The sequence below is a fragment of the Triturus cristatus genome, chromosome 3_1, assembly GCF_964204655.1.
Source record: "Triturus cristatus chromosome 3_1, aTriCri1.1, whole genome shotgun sequence".
Lineage (NCBI taxonomy): Eukaryota > Metazoa > Chordata > Amphibia > Caudata > Salamandridae > Triturus > Triturus cristatus.
The window spans coordinates 52,826,175-52,852,769 of record NC_140583.1 but is presented as its reverse complement, the minus strand read 5'-3'; positions in this window follow the sequence as shown (position 1 = coordinate 52,852,769).

Genomic DNA, 26,595 nt, shown 5'->3' with positions numbered 1-26,595 from the left:
CCAAATGGTTTTACGAATGTATGAAGAACCCCTAGAAGGGCACTTCCGCAAAGACTGAAGCAAGAACACGGTGTGCACCTTGAGGGGTGGCAACGCCATGTCGGCCGGATAATCAACTGATCACAATATAGAAGTATAGTATGCATTATCCCATTTCTGATACACAATCAGGATGGTGAGCTAATGCTGCCCCGCTACCCAGTACCCAAGTTTGAAAAGAGTTCCACACTAGCATCAGAGCCGCTATGCGGTGGAGAGGGTCCCCCACTCCCTGCCCTGGTCACAGTATTGTTCTACTTGTAAGTATGGCAGAATTCCTGCTATTCCGTAGGCGTGTCGAAAATGCGGGAATGGCCTCCCACATCCACCTTTAATCTGGCAGGGTACAGCATCCCATATTTTAAGCCCAAGTTTGTAAGGGTGGCCTTCACCCCATTGAATTTGCAGCAAGCATCTTGGACCATTACCGTGAAGTCCGTAAAGAAAGAAATGTTAGAGCCCTGCCAGATGCTATCCCCCCGTTCCAGGGCAAGGCGCAGAACTGAATCACGATCCCGAAAATTCATGATCCTTGCAATGATGGGTCACGGTGTGAGGCCCAGTTTGGGCCGTGGCCCAAGGGACCGGTGAGCACGTTCTATTACAAAACACGGGGTGAAGACCTTTTTACCAAACAAGTCAGCAAATAAGTGCTCCACAAATAGATCCATTCTTCCTGTAGCAGCAGTCTCCGGTACACCTAAAATACAAATGTTGTTGCGCCGGCTTCGCCCTTAAAGGTCTTTGTTTTTAATGGTGACTTCTTTCAGGATCCGCTTTACTCGTTCCAGGCGCTTCATTGACTGTGCCACGCTGTCCTGGATATCAGAGATGCTGACTTCGGCAACATCCAGTTGTCGATCATGCGCCTGGACCTTCGTCCCCATGTTGGCTAGGCTTTTGTCCAATGCATCAAAATGCCCATCTAGGGCCTTGAAACCAGCTCTCATTTCCTGGAGCGTCGATGCCGACAATGACGGGAGGTCGTCTACCCGGTCCGCACTCTGAGCATTCTCCGCCATGGTGGGGGCCTCTTCAGTAGTTCCGTCCGCAAGTTTCCCAAATGGCAAGGTTCTCTGTTTAGGGTCTTTGCAGCCCATGCCGTGGAGTATCTGCGCGATGGTGATGCAGCGTGGTAGCTAGGCCTGAGTACTCCCGACAGATTCAGACACCCTCAATTATTCAAGCAGGTCTTGCACAGTGGTGGGAGAAGGGGAGAGCTGAGACAGCACTATAGTTCACAGCCAACTTAACGGACATTAGAGATCACAATGAACAGTGCATAGCCAGAGCGGTGCAGCTGGAACTCATGACGTGGGCTGTCAGTATGTCCGCTTCTCCTATCGTTGCAGTGTGTTCAACACGTCTGCCAGCAAACCCCAGATGTAGTGGTCAGTAGAACTCAAGGAGCACGCGGCCAGAGACCCTCCCGGGATTGAGTGAGCTGCAATGGAGGCATATAGGCCGCAAGGCCTCTAACTGCAGTGATTATTGAAAAGAGGCCGCAAGTGCAGGTGGAATGGCACCGCGAGGAGTCATGTATGGCTGACGCAGGAGGCTCTCGATTCAGGAAGGCCGAGCAGCAATGGTCTGAGCGGTGTGGTAAGTCCCGGGAGCCGGATCCAGCATGCGCCCGATAGTGGTCGCTCGAAAGGCAGTGAGCAGACCTCGGAGGGGGGAAGGGAAAAGGGGCCATGTAGCCGTGCGGCCGGTCGCAGCGTGTTCGGGGTCGGAACCAGATGGGCTTCCCCCCACCGTCTCCTGCACCCCCGCACTTCTTAACGAGGCGAACAGTGGGCCCTGTCCCCAATGCGGCCTCTCAGAAATGGCGGTTGCATTCAACACGGGACGGGCGCGGCCAACCAAGCCGACTTCATAGCCCGTATGTGGCGCATCAGGGGGGTACCACCACAGCCAGCCCACGACTGGCTCGATTGCCATGACCACCAGCATTTGTCCGGCGGCATCAGCAGGGCCCCGGGGCACCGTGCGCTGTCTCTCCACGGCCTCAGATCGCCGCTGCCGAAAACAGGGAGCAGAAGCTCCTCCGAGCCTCAGACTCGGCTTGCCGGAATCAGGATCTCTGCATGCGAACGGCGCTGCCGCTGTCAGATCAATGGCATCGGGGCATTAGGGGGATAATGCCGGAGATGTTGCGCCAGCTGACGGAGCTTCAACAGCAAGCGGCCATCTTGGATGCTTGCGTGGCCACGCCCCCTTGTCCGGTCATGTTGAGCAGTGTCCGGGCCCCCAACACCTGCAACCGTGTCCCCACTGATGACTGTGGACACCATATCCTCCATATCGTCCAGCACCTCCTGTGGCGTTGGACTCCCACCTCCAGTCTGCATTGCTGCCTTCCGGTTGTATGCGAGTTTCTGCTTGGTTTTGCGCTTCACATCATTCCAGCACCTCTTGATCTCTTCCATTGTCCTCTTCTGCATTCCGACTGCATTCACCTTGTCCACGATAGTCTGCCATATTCAATTTCTTGTTGCCAATGACACAGTGGAGGTGACGAACAGTAGTTGATGGTGTTCTACCACCTCCGTTATCAGGATCCTGTTTTCCTGTGGACTGAAATGCGTCTTCCTCTTCTTCTTGTCCTTGCCCTTCCCTGACCCGGAGGTCCCAGGCTGGTCATCCGGGGGGCTTGTGGGGTTCTGGTTGTCCTCTGTACTTGCTCCGGCTACTTCCATTGTGCTTTGCTGTTGTTTGACTTTTGTTTGTATGTTTATTTTCTACTTTTATAGTGCATTTTCCCACATGACGCGTGGGAAATGCCGGCCTGTGGCTGGTTTTCGCAGATTATTGTATCGCGATTGGCGTCATCGCTACTATTTTCACATTCGTGTTTCGCGTTTTTGCGGCGTCGTGTTGATTTTAAAGCGATAATTTGACGCGTTATCGTGAGACTATCCCATGGTACCACCGTGGTGTCAATACCACGTTAACACAGCGTTATTTTTCCGCAATAGACTGCGATGTGAAGAGTTGAGTTAAGCTAATTTTGCGGTAATTATCACATGTTCTTGAGAATATGTCCCTGAATCTTTTGACGATTTTTTAACTGCCCTTAGAACCCTGGTGATTTCTTGTAATTTTGGCACCGTAGCAGATGAGATGATTATAGATCAGATAATTGTGAATGTTAAAAATAAAAAGACACAAGAGCAATTGTGGGTTTTAGGAAATCCAAACTTACACGACATCATAGCCACTGCCAAAGAATTTGAACAATCCGAAAAATGGATGAAGACCATTGAGGATGTCAATGCTAAAAGTGACAAAAATAACAAAAGTAGTGATGAAGTTTGTGCTATGATCAACTCTACCAAAATTCCTCAGGTGGGAAAAAGTGGTGACAGGACTGTAATATGTTATAGGTGTGGTATTACCAACCATGTTGCTTCTTTCAAGTTTTGTCCAGCTATAAGAAAAGAATGTATCAAGTGTAGTAGACTTGGACACTTTGCCAGGTCCTGTAGAGATGACAGGAAGAGAACCATTAATAAAGGTAGAGGTTTTCCCAATAAGAATAGTGATATCTCCTGTGTAAGATGTACCCAGCCTTTAAATGAAGACCCTTTGGGTGAAAGGGGTATCGTTGTTTTATTAGTAAATGTTTGTGCTATCGAAGGAGAGACTTTGAGTTCTCCTAAGTGTGTTGTTCATTTCTTGAATGAAAATCTAGAACTTATGGCAGATTCGGGATCACCCTGGTCTATTGTCACAGAAAATTATTTCAATGAGAAATTTGGTGATACCATATCTACTGGAGAGCTATGCCCTTCTGATATCATTGCTCAGAGTTTTGATCGCTCAACTATTGATCTTATGGGGTATGTTGCCTCTGACGTCAAGTTTAAGGGAAGATCTGCTTTTATTAAATTGGATGTTGCCAAGAAGGGTGGTAATGTTTTGGGTTGGAGAGACCAATGGAGAATAGGGATCATTCTCAATCCCCATAGCCAAGAACCAGTCATGGTGGTAGAGGACAGTGTTGATGTTAATATCATAGAGAAAACATTTCCTGAAGTCTTTTCTGAAGCTTTAGGAAAACTTAAAGGTTTTGGGGGCATATGTATCAAATACCGTTATTGCGATTCTCAAATAGCGATTTTTAGGGACTCGCTATTTGAGAATCGTAAAACGGGATTTAATAAAAAATTCGCAAATGTTTTGTGATTCCTTGGCATTCCTTAATTGCGATTAGCAAATTGCTAATCGCAATTAAGGAATACCTTCCCTTTCATTCCTATGGGCTAGGAGGCCCATAGGAATGAACGGGATGACATTCTCAATTTGCGATACGCAATTTGAGAATCGCAAAATGAGAATACAATTTCAAGGGTGCCAGGGTGTCAAAAGGACATATGTATGTGTGCACATGTGGCGCACATACATGCCCTAAGGGCAAGTATGTGCGTCACATGGCACTTTGAAAAATGCAAAAAAGTGCATTTTTCAAAGAAATCGCAAATTACCACCAACATGAAGTTGGTGGTAATTTGCGATTCCTTACAGCCAAATTGCACTTTTTCTGTGCTTCATGCATTGCATTTAAGGAATCGCAATTTGTGATTCCTTAAATGCAATCGCAAAATAGAGAATCGCAAATTTTGCGATTCTCTAATTTGCGATGCCCTTTTGGGATGATACAGCCCAAAAGGCTGTTTCCCGTTCGCAAACGGGCCGATTCTGAGAATCAACCAATTTGCGAACGGGAAAAGGGATTTATACATATGCCCCTTACTCATTTAATCAAGCTCAAACAAGGAGCATCACCTGTTAAGCAAAAACTTAGGAATGTTCCTATTAATGTCAGAGAAGAATTGGGGGAATCCTTGAAGGAGATGTAAGACAGGGGAGTTATAGAGGAGGTGGAATCTTTGGAATGGGTTTCTCTGATTGTATTGGCACGCAAACCCGACAAATCATTGAGATTGTGCATGGACCTTGAAGCTCTAAATGCCAATATCCTGGTCGATTGTCACCCATTGCCTAATATCAACGAGGAAGTAAGCATGCTGGGAGGTGCCATGATTTTCTCCACTCTTGACCTTAGGTCTGCATACCATCAAATTGATCTGGCCAAGGAGTCACGCCATATGACAGCTTTCATCACCCCCCAAGGTCTGTTTCAATTCAAAAGGATGCCTTTTGGTTTAGCATCGGCGGCCTCTGTATTCCAGAGGCCCATGTACCATCTTTTTAGGGACATACAGTCCTTCCTGAAATGTTTCCCGGATGACATTCTTATTTTCTCTCCAGATAAGAAATCACACACAGAACATTTCAGGAATGTATGCAGTGTGCTCAAAGAGTATAGGCTGACTCTTGAGAAGAAAAAGTGTAAGCTATACCAAGAATCTGTTGTATATCTAGGACACACGCTGACCAAAGATGGAGTAGTTCCCCAAAAATCTCTCATTGATGCCATTTTGAAAGCACCTGCTCCTGACTGTCAGGACAAACTTCTTTCCTTTTCAGGACTCTGCGAATACTATAGTAAATTTATCATGAACTTTGCATTCAAGATGGAACCCGTAAGAGAACTAACGAGAAAGAATGCAGAATTTGTATGGGGAGAAAGGTAACAGGAAGCTTTTGACAGTATAAAAGCTAAAATGATAGCTGCTCCCACCCTGAAATCATATTGTATGAACAAAACATGTGTACTCACGGTTGACGCTAGCCTGTATGGTCTGGGGTGCGTTTTGTCCCAACGTGCGGGGAAAGAAGAGTGGAACATTGCGTTTGCCTCCCGCACACTTAACCTCACTGAGAGGCTTTACGCTGTAATTGAGAGAGAATTGTTGGCCTGTGTCTGGGGAGTGGAACATTTTTGCAATTACATTTGGGGTGCGCGGTTTGTTTTAAGGACAGACCATAAACCCTTACTTTCCATTCTATCACGTGGAGGGTGTCTTAATGCTACTGTCCACATGGCCAGGCTAATGTCCCGTTTGCAAGAGTACAGGTTTGCAGTTGAATACGTTCTAGGTAACATCAATGTCACTGCAGATTGTTTATCCAGGCTTCCCTGTAATACCAGTGATATGTGTGAAGATGAAGACGTTGTTGCCGACATAACTGAGATCATATCCGGGAAATGTAGTTTTATTTCTGAACCGATGTGGAAAAAAGCCATGAGTGAGGATGACCTTTTGTCTGAATTCAAAGCATTTTGAATTCAGAAAAATGGGCCTGTGATAGCCCTGTTTTAGTGCCTATCCAATACAGGGCTTTATTTCTCAGGGTGTCCCAGGGTTCTGTTTTCTGATCCGATAGACTCGGGACATTTACTAACACTACTGTGTAAGGGGTAGCTGCTGGAGGTAAGTCCAAACGATCTATGTGAGACAAATTCCTAGGTTGGCACTTATTAGGATGTGTGTTTTTAGAACATGTGATGCTGGTTGTACGCAGGTCACTGCCCTTTTTTGTGTTCTCTCCCCTCATATCTATTGGGTTACGGTATTAAGGTCTTCATGTCTCCTGCAAATGTCCTTAAGACGGGCACTCTTTATAGTGTACCTCTATAACCAGTTTGTCTATTATGTGATCTATTTGACTAGGTGGCATGGTTTTTTTCTCCTCACTGTTAAAAGGCTCACGTTCGCTTCTTCATTTTGAGTTAAACACTTGACCCTGTCCACCCTAACATTCGCCAAACATGCATTTAACATGACCTTCATCTGGTCAACTCAGGTGGTTAATGTGACTAGCGCCGTTCTCAAAATTGTGTCAAGACCTTCTACTATTGTAATTAATTTTCTCAGTTTGATAGGAGACGTTTTTGGTTGGCCTTTTGTTTGAGTTCTTCTCTTTGGACCCTCTGTAGTTAAGGCTGTTAATGAACTAGTTTTAGAGGATTTTACACGTGTACTCATAACCTTGTTCCCGACTATCTTTGGAGGTGTCCTGGAGGGTTTCTGGGGTGTTTGAAAGATGGTTGTAGGTCAGTTTCAAGATCACTAACATGTATATGTTCAGACACGTTTTGTACACAGTCGTTTTTATTTTGGTACCCCTTTCTATTCTTGGCTATCGTAACTGGGTTGACTCTATTCTCAGCTATAGTAACCGAGTTGACTACTTTCTCCTTACCAGCTGACACTGCTGCCCACACCCCTCCTGAATTCAATGGTTCTTCCACTGCTGAAATATGTTTTTCGATTGCACCCATTGCCCCAGTAATGTAATTCATCAGCGTTAGCCATGATGTCCAGGCGTTATTTTTCTTTGGAGGATTCTGTGTGTTTACCGTCTTTCTTTTACCTATCTTGCACAGGAACGAGGGAGAGATTACAAAGGAAGAGTAAATATCAAAAAAATGTCAATAAATTCTCACTCAGTACATCGATGTTCATGCTAAATGTTCAATCACTGGAGCATATTGAGTTGTTAGCCTTAAGAATGAGTACAGTGTCACAGTTGTATCGCCGTATGCAACATCACCTGTTAGTAGAGTTCCTAATATCTTGTCTATTTGACACAGTTTTACGAAGAGTTGTGATGTGGAGTCTCCCGATGGGTCCCAAATGTAGTTAAGCATAAAACAGAAGAACCACTCGGGGTAGCCCCGCCTCTTCCTGGCAATGACTGGCAAGGACGGCCCGCCCTTGGCCCCGGCTTTGTCTAGGCGCGGCCCACACACGTCCCGCGCCGGAGGAGCATTGTGCACATTATGTAGCCAGGGCCGGACTGGCCGCAGCGGGCACCGGGCAATCCCCCGGTGCGCCGTACGGGTGGGGGCCGGTTTTGGGCCCCTGGGGGCCGTTTTTGTTACAGGGACGTTTTTGCAGCATAGCTGCAAAATCAGCCCTGTAACAAAATTGGCTGAAAACCGGCCCTGGCAAAGTGCTCGGCCGACCCCGTGGGGGCCGGCCGAGCACTTTGTCAGGGCCGGTTTTGGTTCCCAGTCCGGCCCTGTATGTAGCACAGTACTGGTGAACGGCTGTGCTGACAACAGGGACCGCCTCCTGGGGCCCTGGGCTTCTGGAACAAGAAGTCCTCTGCAAAAAGAAAGAAGAGAATCCCGCGCCGCCGGAGCGCTGTGCGCCTCATGGAGCGTAGTGATGGTGAACAGCTGTGCTGACAACAGGGACCCGAGGCTTCTGGAACAAGAAGTCCTGATTAAAGTTATGTACTCAGATTAATCCTTGTCGCCTGAGTTTGAAGTTAAAAGCTAGGAAAACTACCCAGTTCCTTTTAGTTTCCAGTACCAGTTCACCTCCTGTGGATTCTGGTGCAGTTCCGGAGGCAAGATGATCATCATGTGCCCTTCCAGCCGCAGGTCCTCCCTACAACACTTAGGCATGTTTCATTCAGTTTCAGGAGGCGGATTCATGTCTTTCACGTGCACCAGTTGCTCCGTGATGCGGAGCTTCAGAAAGAAAGGACTTCCTTAACAGCCACAATATGCGCCTGCATCCACTCTTTCATCCACACATTCAAACATTCGCTCATTCATCCACATATTCACTCACTCATCCACGCACTTATTCATCCATCATGCACTCACTCGTCTACTTGTTTATATGTATGCCCTCTATCTGTCATCACCCATTCATCCATCCACTCTCCCATTCTTCAGTCCATCCTCCCATACAATTAGTCACACTATGAATCCTTTCTCTCTCTCTCTCTCTCTCTCTCTCTCTCCCTCCCTCTCACTCTGCCTGCATTAAACTTCAACAACACTGAGAAATATAAATTGTAAGAACAGAATGAGCTACAATATAATTCTAAACATGATGAACAAAACAAATAGAAATGACTACAATTAGCCAAGTGAAATGGAACATGAAACTGTGCAGGTTCTCAGACAAGCGATTGTTCATCCTCCCTCTGTACATGAGCCTGTAGCTGTGGCTGTGGCTGCTGCACCCGAATGGAGTGTCTGGGGTGGGTGAGGGCGAGGGCCTAGGCTGCTGGACAACTGCACAGCCACTGAACACCTATGTGGTTACTGTGTGCTTCTCGTCCTCAGATTCAAAGGGCTGCTGAAGACAGTGTCTGTTGAACCTTTGCCTTCAGACAAGTGCTGAAGGTTGAGGGCAACTGGGCACCATTATTGTGCTAGTGTTGGCACTTTCTTTCAGCAATGCTTCGAAACATCCTCAGACTCACCCTGCATGCATGGTGACTTGAATGGATCAGCCCTAAGTCAAACCAAGCAAGCTCTTACCAACAACATCCTGACCCAAATCTCTGGGTGGGTCCTCCTTTTTGGAGGCGGGAGCTTAGATGTTGTGCTATTTTGGGAATGTTGTATGGCTAGTAACATAAGAGTGTAGTGCAGAATGGTGCATGTCAACTGATGTTACTGCAGTTGACCCTGGACCATTGTTGGATGGTGGCATTCAAAGTACATTACCTGTGTGTACAAGGGCCTACTCACCTATATCTTCCTCTTAATCTTCTTGTCTTCCTCTTAATCTTCTTTTGGATAATAGTCCTTTTCGCCATACATTTGGGTCAGGTAAGTGAAAACAAGCAGTACTATAGAGGCAACTGCAGTTCCTGAAGTGCTGGCGCCTGTTGGTCTGGGTGTGATGCATGGCAGGGTGGCTGGTGCTATGTTACTTTTGGATGTAGTGCATGCCGGGGTGGCTGGTGCTCTATTGCTTTTGGCTGTAGTGTGCATTGAGGTGGCTGGTGCTCTGCTGTCCCTTGTCTGTGGTGTGTGCCTGGGTGGCTGGTGCTCTGTTGCTTTTAGCTTTGGTGGGTCTCAGGGTGGCTGTTGCTCTGTTGTTTTTGGCTGTGGTGCATGCTGGGGTCGCTGGTGCTCTAATGCTTTTGGATGTGGTGGGTGCCATGATTCCCCCTTTGCTGATGGGTGCTAGATTTGCTTGTAGATTTCACTGAGTCACTTTTAAGGGGCGTTCCTGCGATGGAACACCCCCCGCGTAGAAGCGCCCACATGAAATCTGATGCAGGTTTCATGTGGCGCAGGGCTTTACACCGTGACGCATCTCCATAGATGTGTCACGATGTAAATAGGGTGCAACGTGGCGGCGTAAAAGTGGCGCAAGTCCAACATAAATCTGCCCCAAAGTACACAATTAGTGCAAAAATTGTGATGGTGAAATCTGCAAAATTGGAAATTCCGCCTTGGAAATTCTGAAAATATTTTTTTTTAATGCATCACAGAGGAAGGACGGGCAGAAGGGCGAGCTGGAGTAACATGGAACATGGAGGAGGAAAGGGAAGCACAGTAGTGGGATAGCTTGAAAATATATGCACTCTCGTAGAGCACTTAAGACGAGAAAAAAGCAGTCCTGTAAAATAAAGCAATGGAATGATAAGTCAATTAGGAATGCTCCAGGATAGAAAGAGACAGAAGATAGAGAATTGAAGCTGTGAAATAAGAAGTATGAAAATTAGAGTAACTGTAAATTCAACCAATGGTAAGCAGTGGGGGGCTGCAAGCCCCTTTATGCTCTTAGTAAAGCCATAATATGACAATCAGACAGCTGTATGATCATGTATGCATGATTTGTGTAAGTTGAAGTTAAAAACGCAAATGGCTTGGTGATTATGTTCCTGAGTATATCCGTCACACCTCCTTTCAATTTCTGGCAGCTAAGCAACCTCATATATCCAAGTGGGAGGAGATATGGCTGGAGCCTGGGCAAAATACTCTCAACATATGTTATGTTATGTTGGTTTTGTAAGGCACACAGCTACCCAACAAGGGATTTCCAGCGCCGGCCTAAGAAACAGAAGCAGGAAAGATGAAAAAATTAGGCACCTAAAACTGCCAATTGTGATTGAAGTCAAAGGTATTACGAATAAAAGTATGCCCCTTGGGTGGGATTGGTTCTCTGCCAATAAAAATACTGAGTGGTAAATTTGTACACAAAGTAATCCATTTTGTTCTCAGTGGGCAGTAAAGATAACTAATTGTCCATTTTCCAACTTAGTACTGCAGTGTGCTTAGTTGGAGCATCTTGCAGAGTTTCTTCTGCTGGAGGAAGGTGGCCTCGTGGTATCCTACCACATGAAAGGTGGGTAAATGGGCTCGCCATATACCACTCTATGTTGTTAGATGCTCGTGAGCATACACCTACACTGCCACCAGCAAAGAGATGGTCTAAATGTGGATGTGGTGCGCCCACTCACTGCCCAGTCCACTGTCACCATACCCGCTCAATCCCAGTCCACTGGCATGGACAGCCAGAATTAGGATTGGGCAGTTTTTCTTAGGCACACAATCTTGCCTAAACTGTGATTATTGGGATAATGTGTAATTGCTAAGGTCAATTTTCTGTATGCTGGATGGTGGGAAACTTGGAATGGGCAAAAACTGTCTCCTGGGAACTATGCTATGAATGTTTTCTGTGTGACTTTAGAAACTGCTTGGACAATACATTGAGCCGTTATTTCGCCTTTTGTACATGGGTGCATATTTGGCACTGAATTTCCATACAGACGATTGTCAAGAAGCAATTCATGTCAACCCTCTCAATTTTTGCAAAAATTACATTATAGTCACTTTCCCTTGCCCTATCCTGTATTGTGAGAGGGAGGACTGAACTGTATGAGGATTACTTATAACATCCAGACCTTCCCTACTGACAGCAGTGGTTTCTGCACCTACTGCCTGGGATTATCCTTTGCTTTCTATAAAGGGTGCGCGATTCTACCCTGCTACTAACCCAGTCCAGTCAGTGTGATTCGTAGCACTCGCCTAGGAGAATGACCTGCACTGCCTGCCATCCGTTTGACTGAGTTAAACAGGTGGTTTTGAGTCTGCAGAGTCACCGGTGTGCCAAGGGCTGCTAAAGAGATGCTTGGATCGATAGCTGTGTGGAATGACTAAAACATAAAGGTTTGTGGAATATAGTCTCTGAGAGTGACAGGCACTTTAACATCGTGAAGTACCTAGAGGGTTCATGTGAAGAGTGATAGACTACAGAATCGTACAAATAAAGACAGCCAGTGGCAAATGTAAGGTGTGTGTGGGGTATAGAAGTAAAATAAATATATATGCATAGGTGGCTTGCCTTCATAATTAATTATGAATGTAGTAAATGAAAATAAACAACCATTTGCAACAATATGTTTCTTTATAATTATTCAATAATATCAGCACTTGGTTTGTGAAATTTTGAATAAACGTTCACTCTCTGGCACTGTTGGACTTGGCCCTTTTTCCTTGAATTTTTCGCTTTAGCGGGAATAAACATGACATGTTGATGTATTTGAAACGCAAATGTTAAATACTGCTCAATGGTGTACGCAGGTTTATTTTGACCATTGTGGAAATGTTACTTTCAAAATGGACGCCGTTTCGGTCTGCACATGTGCCTCCTGTCTGAGGTGAGTTGGCGGTCTACCTGTCTGCTTCCCACCCCCCAGCTTTTGGAGGGAAGTCTGGCAGACAGGGTGCTCTACACCTCCCCCAAAACTAGTTGGGACCGGTTCCCCAGGGAACATTCCAGAAGCTTACAGCCCTTTCTGGTAGGTTGGGTGAGGGATGTATAAATAGCGGAGCTGGGATGCCATGTGCTCAGACTGAGCGTGGACCTGAATGAGAGGGGACACTCTGCCAGGAGGTACCACCGCATGGGCCTGTGTGCTGGCCCCTGTGCCCAACTGTACCCCTCTACTGTCCACAGGGCTAGTGAGAGCCCCCTTACTGGAGTGAAGACTGCTGACCCAGGAGGAGTGCCACTTTATGGGGGATGACTGTTCCTAGGAACTGCGTCCCTGTACTGATGAGTGCCCACTGACCGCTGATCTTGCCCAGTAGTGCCTGAGGCTCTCCTTCCTAGCACCTCGTGAGCGCTACAACTGTGCCCTGCCTGTTGGCTAGTGCCTGGAGAAGAAGAGCGCTTTATCACACTGCCCAGGAGGTGAGGAGCGGATGTATGACGTTACAACGCATACGTTTACTATGCATGCACTTACAACGCAATTTTTACAACGCAACATCCACTACAACGCATTCCATTACATCGCATGACACTACAACGCATTTTAAAAAACTACCTTTACAACGCATTCCATTACATCGCATACTACCTTTACAACGCATACCATTACAACGCATAATGTTACATTGCATTTGAGGTAAGTATTGGATAGTATAGGGGTAAAAATTACTATTCTTACTCCAGGGGGTGCAACAGTAGGGTAAGTGTTGGATAGTATAGGGGTAAAAATTACTATTCTTACTCCAGGGGGTGCAACAGTAGGGTAAGTGTTGGATAGTATAGGGGTAAAAATTACTATTCTAACTCCAGGGGGTGCAACAGTAGGGTAAGTGTTGGATAGTATAGGGGTAAAAATTACTTTTCTAACTCCAGGGGGTGCAACAGTAGGGTAAGTGTTGGATAGTATAGGGGTAAAAATTACTATTCTAACTCCAGGGGGTGCAACAGTAGGGTAAGTCTTGGATAGTATAGGGGTAAAAATTACTATTCTAACTCCAGGGGGTGCAACAGTAGGGTAAGTGTTGGATAGTATAGGGGTAAAAATTACTATTCTAACTCCAGGGGGTGCAACAGTAGGGTAAGTGTTGGATAGTGTAGGGGTTAAAAATTACTATTCTAACTCCAGGGGGTGCAACAGTAGGGTAAGTGTTGGATAGTGTAGGGGTTAAAAATTACTATTCTAACTCCAGGGGGTGCAACAGTAGGGTAAGTGTTGGATAGTGTAGGGGTTAAAAATTACTATTCTAACTCCAGGGGGTGCAACAGTAGGGTAAGTGTTGGATAATGTAGGGGTTAAAAATTACTATTCTAACTCCAGGGGGTGCAACAGTAGGGTAAGTGTTGGATAGTGTAGGGGTTAAAAATTACTATTCTAACTCCAGGGGGGGCAACAGTAGGGTAAGTGTTGGATAGTGTAGGGGTTAAAAATTAATATTCTAACTCCAATGGTATGCATTGTAATGGTATGCGTTGTAATGGTATGTATTGTAATGCCTGCGTTGTAGTGACATGCGATGTAGTGTCTGCGTTGTAATGGTATGCGTTGTAATGGTATACGTTGTAGTGTCATGCGTTGTAAAGGATGTTGCGTTGTAATGCCTGCGTTGTAAGTGTAGTGCGTTGTAATAGTTGCGCTGTAAAGGTTGTTTCCCTGAGGAGCTGACACCTGCAGCGCTGTGCTGTGAAAGCGCTATCTTTCCATTGACTGTGCTTTTCTGCCTGCTCCCTAGCACCTTGCAAGCGCTATGTTCACATGACCAGTGGAGAAGGAGCGTGGATCATGCAGCGTTGAGGTTGCGACGTGGGTGGGATACCCCCTGGGCTTTCATGCCTAGCGCCTCGGAGGCGCTGCATTTAACGTTCTGCCAGGGAGGGCTGCTGTTTTACAAGTATAGCGGGAGCCCACTCCGCGCTATTGCGCTCTTGTGCCTAATTAAGAATAGCGGGAGCCTACCCTGCATTACGCCAAGAGGAGCAGGTGCCTACCCCGGATTGGCATTTTATTTAAAAATGGGAGCCTACCCCGTATTGCCCCCGCAAGAAGAAAATTGCCCAAGATCACCGCCGCAGGCCCGAGTTTCAGCGCACCAAGAGCGCTCTGGAAGAAATCACAGCCGCAACCTGGGCGCAGAGAAAACCCCGAGCCGCAGCGACCGGGAAGCCAGGCAGGAGCGCGCCTGGTTGGAGGAAGCCGGAAGCAAGAGGTGGTGTGGCGGCGCTCCTGTGGTGACGAGGGAGCCCCGTGTGTGGAGGGAAGCCAGGCAGGAGCCTACCCCACGCTGGCCCCGCACCAAAAGACGTCCGGAGTCTCGCAGGCTCCCCAGCTGAAGTCCCGGGTCCCAGGAGGGGGCCTGAGTGAAGTTTTGAGAGGTGCCGGTGATCGGGGCTCATCAGGAGCTGAGGAGAGCCCCGAGTGAAGCCGCAGGACAGCCGATGAGTGGGGGCCCATTGAGGAGTTGGGGGGGGCGAGGCGGGCACATTGTCGGTGCTCGCCCCCCCTGTGGCCGCACTGAGGGCCCCATGGTGCCCATACTTGCTTTGGGGGCACACAGCAGCACAGCAGTTGCCGGACGCTGCCACGTTGTTGGGACCTTTGGGCCTTTTTGTTTTAAAGCCCCAGTGGGGGCTCATCAGGGTATAGCTGTCCCAGAGCCACTCCTACCCAGCTGCACCGCCAGTTAGCCGGCAGCTGCAACGTCTTGGGGGTAAGTCTTCACTTCAGAGCTCCTGAGTGGGGCTCCTACATAAACAGTGGTGCCAGAGACTATTCTGTAGCAGTGGGCTGGTTCATGTTGAATGCCAGGTTGTGCCCACTGCCAGTGATGGTTATGCCTATAATAATCTGTGCATAATGTATTTGGGCCTAATGCTCACATGATTTATGCCTACTGTGCCTAATCCTAATGTTATGCCTATATGTTCATATGCTTTATGCCTATGAGGTATAATAGGTTTATGCCTAATGTCCGGATATGGTTTTCCAAGGATAGGCCTCATGGATTTTGTGCTTAGTGTGACGTATGCGAAGATGATGCATGAGGTGGTTCATGCCTGTTTACCCTTTTAGGCCTCACGCCAATGTGATTTTGCCTCATGCCGAACCTGAGGGTTTCATTCCAGGCCTACTGCCTAAAGTGATTTATACAAATGTGTTCATACCTACGGTTATGCTAACGGGCCTAATGCTTTTTCCTAGGGTGCACATTGTTGATGTTTATTCCCAATGATACCTAAGGCTCATGTTACGCCTAATGCTAAGCTTGATTGGAGGCCTACTGACGTGCTATTGTTCATGCTTAGTGTTTGGTAATGGTAATGGTAATGGTAAGGATATTTCTAAAGCGCTGTCATTCATCCCAAAGGATATCATGGCACTAAGATTAACAGAGTGCAGATTGCTGCCGAGAATAGACAGGAGAGTTAACGAGTGTTAGGGAACAACATGGTTTTAAGTTTTTTCCTAAAGGTGAGGTAATCATCAGTGAGTCTTAGGTCTATTGACAAATTGTTCCACAGATTTGCGGCTAAGTGTGAAAAGGCACGGCCTCCCATCCTGACCTTTTTTATACGGGTGGTTACCGCTCTTGCAGTGGTTTGGGATCGGAGGTTTCTGTTTGGTACATAGAAATTGACTCTATGTTTTAGAATATTTGGGCCAGTGTCGTGCAGTACTCTGTGAGTAATGCACAGTATTTTGAAGGCGGCCCTTTCTCTCATTGGCAGCCAGTGTAGGGTTCTCAGGCAGCTAGTCGCTGAGTCATATTTTCTCTTGTTGCATACAGCTTTTGCTGCCGCATTCTGAACAAGCTGTAGTTTTGAAAATAGGTAATCTGCCATGCCGACGAATAGGGAATTCCCGTAATCCAGTCTACCGATTAATAGTGACTGGACTAAGATCTTTCTGCATTCCAAGGGAATCCAGGGAAATACTCTTCGTAGCATTTTCAAAAGTGCAAAGCCTTTACCACAAGTAATTGATACATGGTCTTTCATTGACAATGCATTGTCAATGTGGACTCCCAGATTCTTCGCCTTCAGAGTTGGTTTGGGGGGTGTGCCAAGACTGTTGGGCCACTAGGTATCATCCCAAAGCTGCTGGGAAGCGCCGAATAGCAAAATCTCTGATTTGTCGGCATTTAACTTCAAACAGTGGTTTTGCATCCAACTAGATAGTTCAGAGAGACAGTTGTGTAATCTGTTTTTAGTGCCGTCTTCACCGTTTAATGCAATCATAAGTTGCGTATCATCTGCGTATGAGCAGATGTCTACGCCCCACTTCTTCCCGATCGCAGCTAGTGAGGAGACGTAAACATTAAATAGCGTTGGGCTTAATGATGCCCCCTGTGGTACACCATATTTAATCTTTCGAGGAATGGAAGAATAGCCGCCAAGTCGAACCGATTGCAATCTGTCAATTAGAAAGGAATTCAACCACGTCAAGGCTTTTCCCTGTATTCCTTTAGCAGCTAATGTTTTTATCAGGAGGTTGTGGGATACGGTATCGAAAGCCGCTGATAAGTCTAACAGTATCAGGGCCACCGTTTTACCCCTATCCACCTGGTTTCTGATGTCGTCAAGTACTGCCAAAAGGGTTGTTTCAGTACTGTTGTTGGACCTGAAGCCCGTCTGTGAAACGTCAAGCAAGTTATTAGCTTCCAAAAATTGTGAAAGTTGCTTATTCACCAGTTTCTCCAATACTTTTGAGAGGTATGGTAACTGTGATATGGGTCGGTAGTTAGCTGGGTTTTTTATATCTGTACCTACTTTTTTTAATAGAGGCGTAACCACTGCTGTTTTCCAAATAGTTGGAAATTCCGCATGGTCAAGAGACATATTTAAAACTTGTGTCACTATTGGACCAATGAGAGGAATTATTTGTAGGAATATGTGGTGTGGATATGGATCCAGTGGAGAGCCTGATTTAATTTCAGACATGACCTTGGTTACTTGCTCTTCTGAAAAAGGCCCGAAGGCAGGACAGCTAGCCAATGTGCAGGGCTCTGCATCGGTGTGCTGCTCTGGCGTTACCGGATCGGTACTTGAAAAGGATGAATAGATTTTATCGAAAAAGAAATTACTAATTTCGTTGCATCTTTCCTGTGAAGGTGACAAGTTTGTTGTAAGGCCAGGGGGAATGCAAAGTTCTCGAACAATTTTAAAAAGTGCTTTAGAAGAGTGTTTATGTTCGAAAATTTGTTGTGAAAAGTAATCTTTTTTTGCTTTTCGTATGGCTGTATTGTAAGCTTTCAGTTCCTTTTTAGGTCTCGCTGAGACCCAGCGCTTGCGCTGGCTCAGAGAGACATTTTATAGTTGGGATTTTGAAAGTGCTGCCGTGGCCTAAAGCTTCAGTGCACGTGAACGTGCACGCGCGCAGCGCCATGTGTCTTTCCTCGGCAGCACGCGATCGCAATCGCGATCACTTTCACTTTTTGTTATTGTTATTTGCAGGTTTATTTAGCGCGAACTCGACCCGAAGGTATTGGAGCGCTTTACATGACCATCTGACAGTGTTTACTCTTGTCATCAGAAATTCCTGCCTGGGTGTGTATTTCCTGGCGACGTTCAGGCACTTGTCTTCAGTTTTGTCTGTGGTTTTCACCTCAGGTGCATCTGATGGGCTGGATGGGCTATTCCATAGTTAGTGGGTTTCTTGCGACCTGCAGGTGACTGTCCGTACCTCTGGTTTTCGTGTGGGTTTGATGCGTTTGGCTAATCTAGGTTTTTTCCCAGTAGGTCTGAAATCTCTGTCTCTGGGCATGTTTTCTTGCACATTGACCCGCCTGTTCGCAGTCATCAGTCCTTCACTCTCAATGTGCCCGTCTACTGTTTATGCTTAGTGCTGTCTGGTTAGGGTGCCCGAGTCCCGGTTGGCTTGAAGTGCCTGTGCCCAGGCTGCAGATGGCCTGTATGGTTAAAGTGCTTGCATTCTTGTACATAGGCTGTGGTTCTACTTTGGTTTTAAAAATGGCATTTTTGTTCCCGGAGTTTTATATAGCGCAAACTTGACCCGAAGCGATCTCTCATGTATATACGACGCTTGTGTTGTTTCTTTGCGAGCATTTAGTTATTTTCTTGTTTAGTAACGGCCTTAACTGGTGCTCATGATATAGATATAGAAAAGAAGGAAGACACACATCCTTTCGCATACCCCCAATACGCCTTAACTCTATCTGCGTAGATTCACATTCTCAAACAAGGCCCATATGTTCTGTAGAGAGCGATAGCAATCTTTATAGCTATGCTCCTGCTTTCAGTTTGTAACCAGAGATTATTCAGCTCTCTTCCGTTACCCCTCCCTCATTGTCGCACCTTTTCACTGCCACTACAATAAGGTGCCAGCGTTTACCAAAACAGCATGCATGCTGGCAGCCTGTCTCTTCTTGGCGAATGCGACAATCACAGTACAAGTAAGTACATACCAACAAAGTCACAAGCACACTCTGCACAAGCATGTTACTAAGCAGCATAACAAAAAAAACAAGCATTTTTTACTTTTGTTCCGGCACTTCAAAGATATCAGAGCGCTGGGTCGAACTAGGTTCCCCTGCATCAAAGTCGCCTGCTCCAGCCATTATGTCAGATCCTCTTTGTTGCCCTGGTCTGCTTGATCCCTCCTTCCCACACTAATCACAGGATTACAGGCATAACGGGATCAGCATCAGAGTTGCCAGATTGTGCTATATCCCACACAAATGGGTGGTCTTTTTCCCATTTGTGCGGGACAAAACTCACCTGCCGGGTAACAGATTTTTGGGCTGATTTGTGCCCTGTGTGCCATTTTACCAGATGAGGTAGTGCCTCGATGTGTCTAGTTGCAAAGTGCACTCAATGTGCACACTGCCCTCTAAGGCCGAGCTCAGCTGGCTGCTTTCCATGGTCTGTCTCCCTGCCTTAGGCAGGCTCAAGCCCTCCTCTTTCCGAGACCAGCCGCCTTCCAGATCACAAACTGTGAGGCAGCAGCAGCCTATCATGGGCACACATACAATAATGACATAAGTAGTTACATTAAGGCGCGAGGACACGTCATACGCCTTAATGTACCTATTTGTGTTCATTTTGGCACCATCCCCCAGTGGTGCTTGGTGACAGGGCTGTCATTCTCATTTAGTGCGTGAAAGCGCTGCGAATGAGGGCCCTGTTTGAGTGAGGCGGCTTCTAAAGGGGCGGTGTCTAGAATTCTACCTCTGTAAACAGGTACCTAATTTGACCTTCCGCATGATACTGGTTTGATGACTTTGACTGACATGTACTGGGTTCAGGATAGAGAATTTCTAGAACTTAAAAATAACTTGAATTACTAGACGTTGAGAAATTCCCAGTACCAGTGGCTAGTTTCTTCGAATAATTTTGACCAATTCACTTTTATATGCAGTTGCTTCTCAGACTGTCCCCTAGGTGATCAGGCTCATAAAGTTCCGTTCAACATGGCATGACCTTCCAGGAGGCAGCACTTCGTGGCTTTATGACACCCAGAGGGCTTGGAGCAAATACCTCAAGAAGGCACGCTACTCTCAGGAAAAGGGTCTAAATTGCCTGTCGGCCCCAGTTCAGAAAGTTGACTCACCCTGGGGCATATCAGGAACAACCAGCGATAATTAGCACTAAGATAATTATCGCCGGCTAACGTGGATTTTTATCGCTGAGATAGCGTGCTATTAGCTACGCTTATCTCAAAGGAGATAAAAATCCTAGCGCTAACTGCCAAACGTGAAATTATCGCTGGAAACCCAGCGATAATCTCACGAAGTTGGGCGTTAGCTTGATGATAGTGATGAAAGGGCCTCACATACTTAGCCATGATATCCACCTTCTGTAGGATATTATGGCTAAGTCAGTCCTGAAGCAGGTGTAAGGAAAGTAGCGATAACAGGGGTTATCGCTACTTTTCTTGCCGCTATGCTTCATAGCGTGGGGCTTGATGATAGGAGAAATGTCGCTTAGCGACATTTCTCCAGTCATGTCAGGTCAGGAACGCCCACTTTGCATCTCATTAGAGATGCAAAGCTGGGCGTTAGGAATCTGGGCTCTAATGCAAGGTTTCATGCGATAGCGTGACCTTGCTAATTAGGCGATAAAATTATCGCCGCTTTTCGGCCGAAAATGGCTGCAAAAGCGGCGATAATTTTTTATCGACGCATTGTTAATATGCCCCCCTGTTCTTAAAACATGAGATGGAGTCAACTATGCAAGGCAGAGCCGAAGCAATCTTTTTCACAAGTCCCTAGTACTTTGTCTGGAAATCTACCTGCGGACCGAGAATGTTACCAGGAGGGACACAGCAGTGCGCCGGTCCAGTCGACTGCACTTCACTGTAGGTGAAAAATCTTTCGATGCACGTGCCTGCATTTTGTAATGGAATGCATTCTTCCTCCGTGTGAACAGTTCTTCTCAGCCAATAAAGGGGTCGGTTAAGATCTTGGGATACAGGTCATGAAACGTATCTGCATTTACTCAGTTCCCCTTCTCGGCATCGTTTCCACCCGATGGAGAGCAGTCTGCTACCACTGCCCCCTTGCCCCAGCCATGTTTCACTTCATCCTCTGATGAACTTTTTTTTAATAGTAACCGTCGAAGGGGTTTTTCAGCCTTCATACGTAGAGCTCTTATAGGAAACTGTTATTATTGGAACAAATAGTATTAAACAGCAAGCGTTTGCAATGCAATAGGTCTCGCATTTCCGAGATTTTGAGCGATCGGCATTGTAAATGACAATGCCTTTTTTATTGCAGATTTTTTTTAAACACATAAATAAAAGGCACTGGTATTTACAATGCCAATAACTCAAAATCTCGCAAATGCGAGACCTATTGCATTGCAAATGCTTGTTGTAAATGTCTCTGTCAATCATGGTTTTGCTTAACCTCCATTTATGCTCCAGCGTGGTGCATTTTCTTTTAAGAGTTTTAAGATCTGGGCTATACCACTTTTCTGAGATCGTTCGTCTAGATTTAGTTTTAGTAGCATTCATGGAGCAGTGTTCAAGTGCATCCCCGATGCTTTTTTGTAGACCATGAATTTCTTGTTCAATTGATGAGCCCGGGTTAGTCTTAAAATGGAACTGCTGTTGGAATTTTTCCAATGAGAATTTTTCCCAGTTTCTATTTGTGGCTTGGGCCTGTATTGTTGGTCTCGTATTTTTTATGGGGACGCTGATGGTAAAGTCAATCCTGAAATGATCAGTCCATGTAAGAGGCACAATGTTGTTGATAGTTGTGGACTCAATATTTGTAAATATCAGGTCCAACATGTGTCCCGCTCTGTGGGTGTCCTGGTTGACTAGTTGAGTTAATTGCAGGATTTCCATATTATCTGCGAGATGCTTAGTAAGTGGGTTAGTGTGTAACTCAAAATGAACATTAAAGTCTCCTAGTACTAAGATATTTTTGTGTTTTAAACAGACGGGAAGTATCTGAGAAAGAAGCTGCATACTGAATTCTACTGTACTTCCTGGAGGGTTATAAATAATAGCTCCTCCCATCAGTAGGTACGTGCCTAAGGAGACTGAATAAATCATTACTTCGTGTTTACTGTCTTGGACAGGCACTTCTTGGGTGCAAGTAAACTTTTCTTTAAATAGCAGGGCAACCCCCCCACCCTTTTTTTTGGGTCTATTTAGGTTAAGGATTTTGTAGCCTGTGGGGAGCGCCATTGCAATATCAGGAGTACTGTGCGTGTCGAGCCAGGTCTCCGTAAGGAACACTAAGTCCGGTTGCCTTTGATATAGAGTGTCCCACAGTTCAACGGCATGTTTAGGAAGGGATCGTGTGTTCAGGTAGATGCAGGATATATCAAGTTTGGAAGGATTTTTTATGAAGAAATCGTCTTTGGGTTTGTTTTTCCAACTGCATGTACAGCAGACAAATGAGCCCGTGATGTTAGTGGGTTCCATTTTAGCACATTGTGAGTGGTCCTGTAGGGGCTTAGTATCAAGTGACATTAATTTGTCTTTGGTGTACATCAGTCGCCATGTGTTTGACTTGTCGCTGGTTTGTGAGGCAGAGTTGGTAGCCCCCTGCCCCGTACGGGCGCAGACGGGCTTGTCTTTGGCGCGTCTTCGGCGCGCCATCGACGCGCCCGCTGCGCTCGTCCGCTGCGCTTCCTGCAGGGGTGATGCATTTATGCCCGTAGAGGTGGGAGGGGCCGAGCGCTGTGCCGCTCGCCTCGTCCTCACCAAAGATGGCGGCCTTCGCTCAAGTCCCCGGCAGCGCCCGGTCGGCTGCGATGGGGCGGGCAGGCTCGTGGGGAAAGAACAAGAGAAGCAAAGTTCAATACCCAGATAAGAGTGCCCCAAAGTAAGCGATTATGTTTCCAAGGCGGTTCGCATACAGTACACAGTAACACTTTAAAGTAAACCTTAAAAGCTGTTAAAATGCTGTTAAAAAATGTAATTTAAAATCCGTTCTCTCACACAATCATAAGCCCCGGCTTCCGCCTCAGGACCTCAGCAATCGCATGCAACTGTCAATCGGTGCACGCGCTCCAAATTGGTGATTTTAAAGGATTAGGGGTGGGAGGGGCCGAGCGCTGTGCCGCTCGCCTCGTCCTCACCAAAGATGGCGGCCTTCGCTCTAGTCCCCGGCAGCGCCCGGTCGGCTGCGATGGGGCGGGCAGGCTCATGGGGAAAGAACAAGAGAAGCAAAGTTCAATACCCAGATAAGAGTGCCCCAAAGTAAGCGATTATGTTTCCAAGGCGGTGTTTCATGCCTAATAAGCTGTTATGGGGCTCTGTGGATATAATGTCATGCCATGTTGATGATTATGCCTAATGTCGAGATAGGAGGGTCTAAGTTTAGGCCTCATACCCATATGATTCATGCTTCAGGTACTTAGGCTAATGTCACGCAGAATGTGTTGTCTATGCTAAGGGAATGCTCATACTGCTGATGGTGTTATGCCTGAGGTTCTAGGCCTGATGTGTTCTGGTGCATCTATGCTCACATGCTTGCCTAACGCTTTTATGCCAAGGATTTCTACTAAGGGCCTGGTCTGGCCAGTAACTACTGGCTGTTATACATTTACTGCTTATGGACTTTCATTTATGTGTACTGTGTGACGATGTTGGCAGCGGCCCGATTGGCCTTGCCTTGTAAATAATCCCCTGTACATGACTACCAGGTGCCAGTTGGTGCCGTGTTCACCACTGTGATTACATCTTGCTGTGTTTTTCATAATACATATGCTGTTTTTTTCACCTAAACTGGTGTGGACTCTTTTTGTAGTGTGCCTAGTGTGTCACCTGTGAGTGTGCTGCGCGGATGCTATACACATTTCCTTCGGAGTTTGGCCCACCCGCTCTGCACCACGCTACCCGTTTCTAACAGGCACATATTTAAGGCATGCACTGCATTTCCAGGCAAGCATTATAACTAAGGTTCCTGTAACAGTTATACCGGAGGAAGGACAATTGGGGAGAGGGTTATAGTAGGCCGGTAGAGTGGTGTCCTGTGTGCTATGTCACTTGGAAGCTTCTGGAGCGTGGATTCCAATTTTGCCACTCAGACCTTTGCTGGCAGGAGGGAGGCCACGCTTCTGACAGGCCGTTCAACTAAGCTCAGTTTGCCCCCTTGACTGAGAAAGAGTCGGAGCCTTGAATACAGTTTGGTGACAAGTTGCCAGCATGCAGCCTGCCTCGTGGGCAAAGCACTTTACTGTGCTCTGGGATGCAGACGTGGCTGTTTCTGTTCAGTAGAGCCCATATCCGCAACAACCAGTATTGTAGGTCGAAGTGACAGCATTTTGCTAATGTGCGCGTATTATCGGTTATGTAAATGAGTTTTAAAGAAGTATCAATTTTGGAATTTTTACAACTGCTTACCGTGCGCAGAACACACAGTCCTCTCCGCCTGAAGTAAAGTAAAAACACCGTCAGGAGAGGGAACCTAGCGTACACAACATGCGCCGGGCCCCTGCACCACAACAGATGAAAATATTTTTCTATAACAAATTAAAAAAAAATATATATATAGATTCCTACCTTAGTTGTATAGCAATAAAAACGTATTGTGAAAAGTATGCCCCTGCACTTGTAGACGAAGGAAGCCTGTGGCAACCTTTCCAGAAAGCTCATAGTCTCACAACTCTGTGCTGCAGCGCCAGAGTTAGACGCCTCACCCCCAGAGCACTCAGTGTCCAGGAAGAGGCTACGCTGCCTGCGGCCAGCGTAGAACATGCAGTGCCTGAGCATTTAAAGTTCAAGCATGCAGGAGGGCACAGAGAGGTTTCTCAGAAGCTGGGCTTGCAGTATGGAGTAGTGCACACTGATACGGAGCTGTTCTTGCAGTGCAGCGAAGGATAGCAGGAGAAAAAGAGATCTCCCGAACAAAAGACAAGCCCATAAAGTGAAGGGAAACTGTACTTGGCCAGGGCTCTTCAGCCTCCAACGGAAGTGACCTATAGGCTGCACGATCCAGTTAGGAAGCAGCAAAGAAGAGCGACACTGGAGTCTACCTATGGGAAGCAGTATGTGTGAAAAATATAGTTTTTTTTAAATACAACAGGTCTTGCAGAGAGCGCATGCGTGCTGTAGCTCGACCTTAAAAGGATTTGCCTGTTTGGAAAACCTCTACCTAGTTAATACATGCCAGCCCCAGCTCAGTGCCCAGGCACAAAAGTCATAAAATTAGTAACAAGTTTCCCCAAATAATTTATCACTGAAAAATCTGCTTTAAATTTATTTTAGAAATTCTGTCATTTTTCTTTAAACATCAGCTTATGAATTCTTAAAATGCACACATATTCTTGAGTAGACAATTTTGGCATGCATATATTGACCAAGCAAAAAGTTCCAATGTAGTAGGCTGGAATGCACACAAGAGAGCTACTTACAGGTAGTTGGAGACCACAAGACCAGTAATGAGATCCTTAGTGATCTCTGTGAATCATGCCTCATTCTATCTGATCCACAATGTTTCATACATCTTTGGTGTAGAGTTATTTTGTAATGTATTTAATGGCAGATATCCTGTCTACTAACCAAAACTGGTGATTCTACCATTAGTTTCTATACATTGGCCTCCCAAAAATGATGATCCACATATTGTAATCCATTCAGAACCAAGCAGCCAGGCTGATTTAAAGACCACTGAGGTATTCCCACACTACCTCAATGCTTAGATACCATCCTTGGCTTCCCTTAGAACAAAGATTCAAATAAAAAATGTACTGTCTTGCTTTTAAACCGATTTCAAGCGAAGGTCCCCAATTGCTAGCAAAAAGAACTAACAAGTGATGTTCCACTCGGAAGCTTCGCTCCTCATCTTTGTTTTTGCTGGCTGTTCCTAGATTCAGGAAGGCAGTAATGGTCAGCCGTACCTTCTCTTTTCTAGCCTTCTCCCTTTTAAACTGTCTCTCTTTATCAGTACAGTCTCATACTAACCATGTCTCCTAAAGGAAAGGTCTAAAGACATGCCATTTTTAAACAAGCCCATTTCTGCTCTCAATTCGACCTTCTGATTCTGTTCGGTATGCACCAATAGAACCTAGAAAACATTGGTGACAGTGCACTCAATAAGTTAAATTAACATAACACAACATTGGGCAGATGTACAATTTGGCACAAATGGCATTGGACCATACACACATTTCCTTGTCCTGGACGGACACTATTTCTGGTGGGTCACGTTCATGCAAGAAAGTAATGAAAACTATAGGGTTCTCAGAAGGATACGCCCTGCAATTGTCCATGACCTGCTGAGTGGAAACCTCCAGCATATCAGTGACATTTGTGATGTGGGTTTTGAAAATCAACCATCACTTACTTACACAGATGTCCAGGGCTCAAGTTGAGAGAATCCTTGGTGGAATTGCCAAGACAAAGATGTTGGCTTGAAGCAGCCGTCAACATGCCAGCTATGAGCTTTCAACACAGAAGACTGTGAAAAGCCAGGTCAATGCAGTCTCCTCCGCCTGCTTCCGCGCCCTCTGAATGCTCTAAAAGATCTCCAGATGGATCCCTATCAACACCAGGAAAACGGTCATGCAAGCCCTCATCACCAGCCCTGCTGGACTATGCCGGTACCACCACCCAACTTCTAAAAAGGCTCCAGACCATACAGAATGCAACTGCCAGACTCATCTGCATCCTCCCCAAATAGACTCGCATCACCCC